The sequence below is a fragment of the Condylura cristata genome, unplaced genomic scaffold, assembly GCF_000260355.1.
Source record: "Condylura cristata isolate star-nosed mole 26May11 unplaced genomic scaffold, ConCri1.0 scaffold00015, whole genome shotgun sequence".
NCBI lineage: Eukaryota > Metazoa > Chordata > Mammalia > Eulipotyphla > Talpidae > Condylura > Condylura cristata.
Genome location: NW_004567116.1, coordinates 4,160,408 through 4,168,960, shown reverse-complemented (window position 1 = coordinate 4,168,960; position 8,553 = coordinate 4,160,408). Strand labels below are relative to the sequence as shown.

Below are 8,553 nucleotides of genomic sequence, written 5' to 3'. Positions count from 1 at the left end.
CACACAGAGCTACAATTTTTTGTGTGATGAGAAACTTTAAGATCCATTCTTAATAAATTTTAAATATGCAATACAGTATTATTAACTATAGTACCATGTTGAAGATGATAATCACAACATGCTTATCTTACAACTGGAAGTCTGTGACTTAGATTTGTTATAATAAACATTTTATGCACTTACAAAAAAAGTCAAGGACTTGATATTTGTAGCATCGTTATTATTATTATTACTATTATTATTATTATAACTAAAAAGTGGAAACAATGTTAATATCCATTTTGCATAAAAGATGGTATACACTTACAGAGGAATATTACTCAGCCTTCAAAAAGACTGAAAGTGACACATACCACCTAGATGAATCTTGAAAACATGCTAAATGAATAAACCAGACACCAAAGGACAACTATTGTGTGATTCCAATTATATGTGGTACCTATAATAGGCAAATTCATAGAGCCAGAAAGTAGAAACGTAGTTAGTAGGGGCCGAGGGAGAGAGGAATGGAAAGTGATTGCTTAATAGACCCAGTTTCTGTGAATATGATGAACAGTCCTGGAGAGTTTGCACAACAATGTAAACATAGCCAGTGCCATGGAACCAGACTTTTAAACTAGATTTCAGTGACTCGTTTCATGTTATATATGTATTTCACCACACACACACAAAAACACAACAAACAACTGCTAAGCAAACCGTGTCTGAGGTCTGTTAGGGGGCAGGGAACCATCTCCCCAGCCAGCTGAGTTTTTCTTGAGCCAGACGAGCAAATGAACGTCAGACAGATGGGTAGGAAGAACGGCAAATCGAATGACTTTCATATGGGGAACTTACATGACTCCCAGTTCTGGAGTGAACGGGGACTTTGAGTCCTGTGCGAAAGGGCTGGGCCGAGGCCTGGAGAGTCGAGGAGAGAGGGGGTTTTCATGGGACAAGGAGGAGGAGTCAGCCTTGCGTCGGCTGTGAGCGCTGTGCCCAGGTGGGCTGCTTTTGGAAACAACACTGCAGCTGGGTAATCTGCCTCCTTTAAGACTAGGGTGACAGTTTCTCCCTGTGGGCATGTGACCTTAGTTCCACCTGCCAAGGTGACATGTATTAGAAAAAGCCAACTCAGGACATGTGGGGAAAGGCTGAGTATTTGGGGGGACCCATCCTGCAGCTCCAAGGTGCCCTGCAGGTCCCTGTCTGGTTCTGTCCTGTTTGAGACGCCTCCCCCCAGGGAGGCTCACCACACCCCTGCCTCCAGGGTCCTGGGTGCCACCGTGCCTGCCCTTCCTGACATCAAGACCAAAAGGCAGGGAAATCTGAACGGTCTCTGGATCCATGAGGATGCCCTCGGCATTTGTGAGTTTACTAAAGCAGTCGCTTCATGCCACCCACCTCACGTCATCCATTTCCTCAATCAGCTGGGCCAGAGTTGAGCTTCTGCTGACGATGTGCAAGTTCAGCTTAGAACGTTGCCAGAACTCTGGGGTTGGGGGCGGGGGGGGGTGCTGCCAGGAATGTTTATCACCACCAGCCAGGGACAGCTCATTAAACCCATTTTCCTGGTTAGGAAACTGAGTCTCCAAGAGGGGGAAGGGGTTGTTCAGACCTGAGAGTCAGCCACTTGGCTCCAAACCCTGCTGGTGGGTTGCCCAGGTTCCTGACTGGCCTGGGCAGAAGCAGGCTTGTGAGGCTGGTGGCAGCCAGGCCTCAGCGATAAGAGAGGGCAAGAGTCCACTCGTGAACGCCTATCAAACAGGAGTCCCTGCTCCCTCCCTGGCTGCAAGTGTTCCTGCCCCAGAAGTCGGGGATAGAGAGAACAGGCTGGAGGACTTAGAGAGCGGCCACAGAACACAGCCCCTCCTGCCTTTGCCTGTCTCCCAGACCAAGGCCACCCCCCCCCCATGCTTCCCAGAGAGCATGCCATGGGGAGTCAAGAGTGTATATGTTGGGGGTGGGAGCAGAGGCCAGGGAGGTGGGCTACTCCAAACACTTGGCTCAGAACAGGACTGAGAGGGGGGAAGGGTGGGACTAGAGGGGGGTTCTCATGGGGCTGAGGGGAAAGCCCCGGGATGGGAGTCAGAGCCTGACTCAGCCTCCACCATGCTGTGCAAGCATGGGCAGGTTCCTTGCCCTCTCTGTGCCTGTTTCCTGATCTGGACGGGGCAGGGCTGGAGTTGATGATGTAAGTAATCATCGACCTTGGGCTCCAAGCACCCGGGACATGGCAGCAGACCTGTCCCTGATGCCTGGAGCTAAGTCCATTGGGAAGACTTGACACGTCATCACAAGGGTGTTGTGAGCTTTGGGGTGCTACAGAGATCCACAGAGGCAGGTTCAGCCCCACCTCTAGGACTGGGCTGCAAGAACAAAGAAGCACCTCCAAGAACACCTTTCTGCCTGGTCTTACTCTGGACCTTACCCTGGGACCCCCTGTGGTCAGTATCTCAGGCACAGAGACCCCAGAGGGGTGCTCCCACTCCTGCTTCCTGATGAGTCTGGGGACAGACAGGAACTGTCATTCCAAAACTCCTCAGAATCAACCCGAAGAGCCAAGGAGAGCCAGGGCTAAGGGAATGCAGGGGAGAGCTTGAAGTGGGGAGCAGCTGAGCTGAAGCACCTCCTAGGCTCTTCCAGAAGCCAAAGCAGAATGAAGGCAGAGTTGGAAGCAAACCAGCGCCTCCTACCAGCATAACGTGCTCGACCCCACTGCCAGCCGAGAGCTGAAGACGCTGCGATGTCTGAGTCTGACTGCTGAAGATTCTGCTGTGACAGCCCTGGGGTCCCCGGGGCCCCAGGTACAAGCCAGGTGCAGAGCCTGGCAGAAAGGTTCAGGGAGGTCAAACAGTGGGGGCAGGGGGGCACGGCTCTGCTCAGGGCACCAGGAAGCTGCCTTCTGGGGGGGCAGTGGGGACAGGTGCCCAAAGCCCCTCGCTCTGTGAAGCAGGGGCCAGCCACCCCTCCCCCTCCAGCTGGAGGCCAGATAAAATTGCTACTGCAGGGGGCCATAAGAATTCCTTCGCAGAAGTCCATCCATGGCACTGGGATGGACGTGCCTGTGACTTACACTAGACGTTTATTTGTTATTCATCTGAAATTCAAGTCGAATGAGCGTCGTGCTTTTCAAGGGCCCCGGTCTGCAGTCCCAGCTCTGCTCCTGACATGTTGGGGGGCACTGGGCGACACACCGCCCCCTCTGAGCCGTGGTCATCGCACCGGCCGATTGACTGCCCCCTTCCCCCAGCAGGAGGCCGTCTCCGAGGCAGTGAGGTGAGTCACAGGTCCCGGGAAGGCACGGAGCCGTCTGCACAGGGGCACAGGCTTTGCCGAGACACCCACGTCTCCCTCCGGCGCCACAAGGGCGGTTTTCAAGAACCTTTTTGCCCTGAAGATGCTGGGGAAATGGGGCTCTGTCTGAGGGCAAAAAACGGGCCCCAGAGAGTGTTGGGGTGCTGGTGTTCCTGTCTCTCCCCCTCTCCACTCCTCCCTCCTGGGGTAAAGGCCAGAGGTGTGGTGGGTGACAGGGTTCACCAGACACAGAGTGGGGAGCAGAACAGGCAGATCTACGAGGTACACTGCTGAGGGGAGCAGCGGGCGGGTCAGGGGAGGTCTGCTGCGCCGTGTGGTCACCTCTGGGCCAGGGATCGAACTCGGGCTGCAGCGGCTTCAGAGAGCTTCCTAATGCTGTGCTTTAAGGAGTTGCACCACCAGGGAGAGCCCGTCTCTCTTCTACTTTTAAGAACCCCTGTGATTCCACTCGGCTTGCTCTAATAATCCAAAACAACGTCCCCATCAAGTTCAGTGTATCAGCGACATGAACTCTGCCTGAATGAGTGGGCGGGTGACTGGCCAGGCATCTCAAGAGGACACTCTCAGGCGTCCACAAAATACAGATGATCGCCCTAGTCCGTGAGCACCCAGGCTTTCCCCTGACGCTAGTGTTTACACGCCCGCACCTCCCCAGTGCGCCAAGGAGAACAACCAGCCACGCTAATGCCCATCAGGGAGCAGACACTTACAAATGGGCTGGTTTAATGAGATGCAAGGATCCCCCCAATCCTCTGGGCATTACAGCGAAAGCACTGGTGATCCCCAAGTGATTGGAGGGTGAAGCAGGAGTGGAAAAACCTCCCAGAAGCCCCCCTGGAAGCTGCTTTCACCAGCTCCACCTGAGGCATCATCACCGCCACCTCCTCCACCATGTCCACCATCACGACCCGCCACAGAACCTGCCGAGACTCTGAGTGCAAACGCCACTTACTCGGGTACACAGTGCGGGCTGGGGGGCTCCCCTCTGGTGAGAAGGAACAAGCTGACTCCTGCTCAGGACCTCGGCACCTTCCAGGGGCGGCTGATCTTTTCATCTCTGGGTGACCCGGTCCCAATACCCTGCTATTTTGCCCTCGGCCCCAGCTCCGCACCCCCCAGGCCCACGGCTGTTTCTCCTCTAGCAGAAAGAACAAGGCAGCAGTTTCCAGAGGGAACAGGGCTGAACCTTGCTTGGGGGTGCCCCAGGCTCCAATCCCATGGGTTCCCTGGACCTCCTTGCACTGGCTAATTTCTCTCCCTGTGGGAGTCTGCAGCTTGTCCTCTGGAGGTCTCTCGCCTCCCCAGGCAAGCTGAGGTTGTGCTGTTTGGGCAAACAACATTCCCCTTGGCTGTGAGAGGCAGACTTATTTACCTGGTGGGGGGCTGAGCGATCCCTTCCCACTCACCCCATCATGCTACCAGGGTGGGAGCCAACACCTCATAACACTCGGGTGGGCGACCCAGGATCTAGGGGTGGGCAGTGATCTCATACCCGCTGCTGGGAAAGTCTCATTCACTTCTAACACAGGGGCCTCACGGGCCTGTTTGCATCTGGGGACACGCTAAGCCCAGCCGCTGTGCCCCAAAGCTGTGATGTCATCCGTTACCCTACACCCTGCGTCCCAGCTGAAATCAGTCATTGGATCTCACTGGGCCATAAGCAGATACTTTATACTTTAAAAACGCTGCATGCTTTGAATTCCCCCAGCCTCAGCCAGGTGCCGCCTTGGCCTCGCCTCCCTCGGGCTGGGAAGATTGGTGACCACTGGACAGACAGGGGACCACGCAGTTCTCGGGCACACCAGGTGGGTTCGGTGCCCCACTCAGGAATTCAGCAACTGCCTTTCTGCAGGAAGCGTCTTGCGACAGGAAGCTCTGCCCTGATGCAATCACTGGCTATAAGTCCCATTCTGCAGCTGCGGAGAGCCCGAGACTGGGCAGGGCACAGCTGTACCAGCTGTCGGAGACATTACGCCGTGAAGCTCGGCCGTGACTCACATCCCAGTTCAGGGAAAATGTGCAAAAGTTCTTCACTGTCTTGGGGGTGCCAAAAATCATCTTGATTTTGTCTTGCAAGACATTCAGCTTGCAGAGTGTGGGGCAGACGGAGGGAGGGGGTGGGGAGGAGGCGAGGGGAGCAGATCTGTCTCCAGTCTCTCTGCCTGTCACACACCCTCCGTCGCTCTAATAACAACACTCAGCGTTTAATCAGCCCCTTTGTGGAAGCAGCCAATGTCACACTCATTAATTAGTTAATCCGCACAGCCCCCTGGGAGGAGGAGCCATGTTATTATCCCCTCTGAGGCCCAGAGGGAAACTGAGGCCAGAGTGGGAATTTGGCAGTAGGCAGAGGGAACGCAGCCCGGCTGCTGGGCAGGGACCAGTCTGTGGTGTGTGCCCGTTGCTGCCCTCACTCTGTTCCCCTTCCCAGCTGGCAGCTCACCACCTTGAAGGCTGCCTCCAGAGACACCTGGCGAAACTCGCAGACCGGGCCTGAAGGCCTTCAGAGGGGCTCAGAGGGAAGGACCAGACCAGACGGCTGGGGTGGACAGGGTGCGCCCTGCAGCTGCAGCAGGCCAGGCCCCCGGGGAAGAAGGGCCCTGAAGCAGACACCTGTCGTGGTGTGTCCTCCGCAGGCCTGGGGACCGGGCTGGTGGCGATGCTGGTGATGGGCACATCACCAGTGTCTGCTTCCTGTGAGGCGACGCTGGGCCGGGGCTGTCGGATGGTTTTAGAATGGGAGGGGCCCGTTCCCACTCACAGATGCTGGCGGGGACGCTGAAGGGAAGCTGTGATGGCCACTGGCCGTCTGGGGGCTCAGAGCACACACACACACACACGAACGCACAGGAGGGGCGTGGGGGTCCCAGGGGCCCCGCAGAGTAGTCCTCTCTCAGGGTGCCCAGTGGTAAGGGAAGCCAGCAGCACCTCAAAGATGAATTGAGCTCAATGCTTCGATGCATTGAGCTCACCAGGCAAAGGACCCGGACATTGGGGTGCGGGCAGGAAGCAAGTGGAACATGGAGTAAGTCATGAGAAGAAAGAGGTCAACCGGATGCAAAAATAAGGACAGCAGCTTCTACTGCGCATCTTTGCTGGTTCCTTGGAGTGGCTGAGAATGAAGCAACGAGCCTATCCCCCTTTTTATTTTAAATAGGAAGGATCCCGATGAAAACAGCTTTTCATCTTTTCTGTCCCCCAATATTTCTGCGAGTAGTGCTCCAGCTTTCACGCACCTACAGACCACCCGGGGACCTTGGTGAGAGGCTGGGCCCTCAGGCCTGAGCTTTTGCATTTCCAGCCGGCTCCTCCACAGTGCTGAGGCCACGCTTTGAGGAGCCAGAGTTCAAAGGACGCGTTGTTGATGGTTAAATGGGCCCTTTCATTCAGTGTCCAGCGCGCAGAAGGGCTGGCCACAGAAGTCAGGAGAAAAGGCTAGCACCGTAAAGGTCGTAGATTTGATCTACTTGGGGATATCAAGTCCAGAACTGGCTGAACGTGGGCTACTGGAACACGGTGCTTGTTAGGCAAGGACAACTTCTGATGGACAGAAAGAAGGGTGTGTGTGTGTGTGTGTGCGTGTGCACACCTGCAGGGCAACTTAAGGGTGGAAAAAAGTAGACAGTCTTTAAAGTGGCTGGATTCTCATCTTCTGTGACTTTCTCTGAGTGATGGGAGAATGAGCTGACTTGTCTGAATGTCGTCCCCTCCCACCCCCTTTACCCCCCCACCCCCTGTGACCTAAGCGGGACCAGTAAGATGCTTTCTTCTGGGTATCTAGAACTTTGGGCCAAGAGACATTCAGTTTGGCAGTTCTGATTCTGATTAATTGCAATGGTGTAAAAAGATGTTCCAGAAGCTTCTACACCTACAGTCAGCCCTTAAAGTCTACCAGGGCCCCTGCCCCCCCCCGGGGTTGGAAGGCCTCTACTCTTTCTTGAATCCCCTGAAGTACCCCACTCACAATTTGTCCTTCTCCTGTCCCCAATTTTCTTTTCACCTAAACTGGAGTTGGCCTTCAAAATAACCACAGGTAACAGAACTCCTTCCAGAAGTAGCTTCCACCTGCCTGCACAGAAGGAAGGCTGCTCTGGATTCAGCCTCACTTTAAATTCAAATGTCCAGGTCACTTTCAGGCTGAGGCTCCACTTCAATCAGCCCCCGTAACACATGGCTCCTTATGCCTGACCCAGGGCTGCTCAACATCCTGTTTTCTTGGGATGAGAACAGGGTCCAGGAAATATTTGAGAGTCACTTCCTTGCTGAAGCTCTGCCTCTGATGGACTTCCACTGGACCTGAGAGCCCCAGCTGGGTGATCATGTCCTCCAGACCCCAGTCCCTCCCACACTGCTGCTGAATGAGGCTCCCTCCAAGGCTGCACGCCCCCCCACCCTGTATGCTAATGAGCAGCCAGGTAGACTGAGCCGTTTGCACGCAGGACCTGGGTTCCTCCCTTGTACCCCCATCCACCAGTCCAGCACAAGTCTACCAGGGTCGGTAGCGCTCCCCGCTCGAGCAGCTCTTCAGGAAGGCGTGTCAAGTGACTTAAACCCTGAATGAATGAACGGGCCTATGTGAGGCAGAAATGGAAGGGTGATTGTCTTCATTTACCAGGAATTCTAAATTGACCCGGTGGCCCCTGGGCTTCCCGGCACCACGCTGGGCACTGTAGGGGTGAGAGTAGGGGGAGGACCCAGATGACGATGTGTTCGATCCCCCTAAAGAAGAACTCAATCACTCGAGGAGGTGGAACCCATTTCTCCTTCCTCCCCCCAAATGAACCAGTTTTCCACTGATCCTACTGCTTCTTTGCTTCTCCCACGCTAAACCCGGTCACGCGGGGCCTGAAGGAGGGGAACCCGGGAGGCCCCCTTCCCCGCCTGCAGCGCGGCCCGGCCTGCCCCTCCCGGTCGCCCACAGAGCCCCCGCCGCGGCCCGAGTCGGCGCCCACCGCCCCCACGCGCGCACGGGGCGGGCGCCCGCGAGGAGACTGGGCTTGCTGGGGCCTCCGCGCCTCTCCCCCTCCCTGGCACCAGGGGGCGCTGCCGCCCCACGACCGTCGCCATGGTCACCGCTGGCGGCGGAGTGGGGTTTACGTAAAGGACGCAGCGTCCCCCGGGGGGCGGAGGCGGCCTTCGCGCCGGCGCCGGCGCCCTGCGGAAGCGGCGTTAGTGAATCGGGGCCTTGGGGAGCCCAGGATGGAGGTGGCGGTCGCAGTGGCGGCGGCGGGCCGAGCCCTGCGGCGGGCTGGAGGT

At 56.1% G+C, this 8,553-nt stretch overlaps 2 protein-coding genes across 2 annotated transcripts in view; one reads left to right on the top strand and one right to left on the bottom strand.

The window, feature by feature from the left end:
- The window catches only part of SYT7 (synaptotagmin VII), a 140,938-nt gene that overhangs the window by 112,493 nt on the left and 19,892 nt on the right, over positions 1–8,553 (bottom strand). The gene's annotated exons all lie outside the window — the stretch shown is intronic.
- Positions 8,439–8,553, top strand: part of DAGLA (diacylglycerol lipase, alpha) — a 51,216-nt gene continuing 51,101 nt past the window's right edge. Inside the window, exon 1 of the mRNA XM_004683385.2 lies at positions 8,439–8,551. The gene's annotated coding sequence lies outside the window, so the exon portion shown is untranslated. The remainder of the gene's footprint in view (positions 8,552–8,553) is intronic.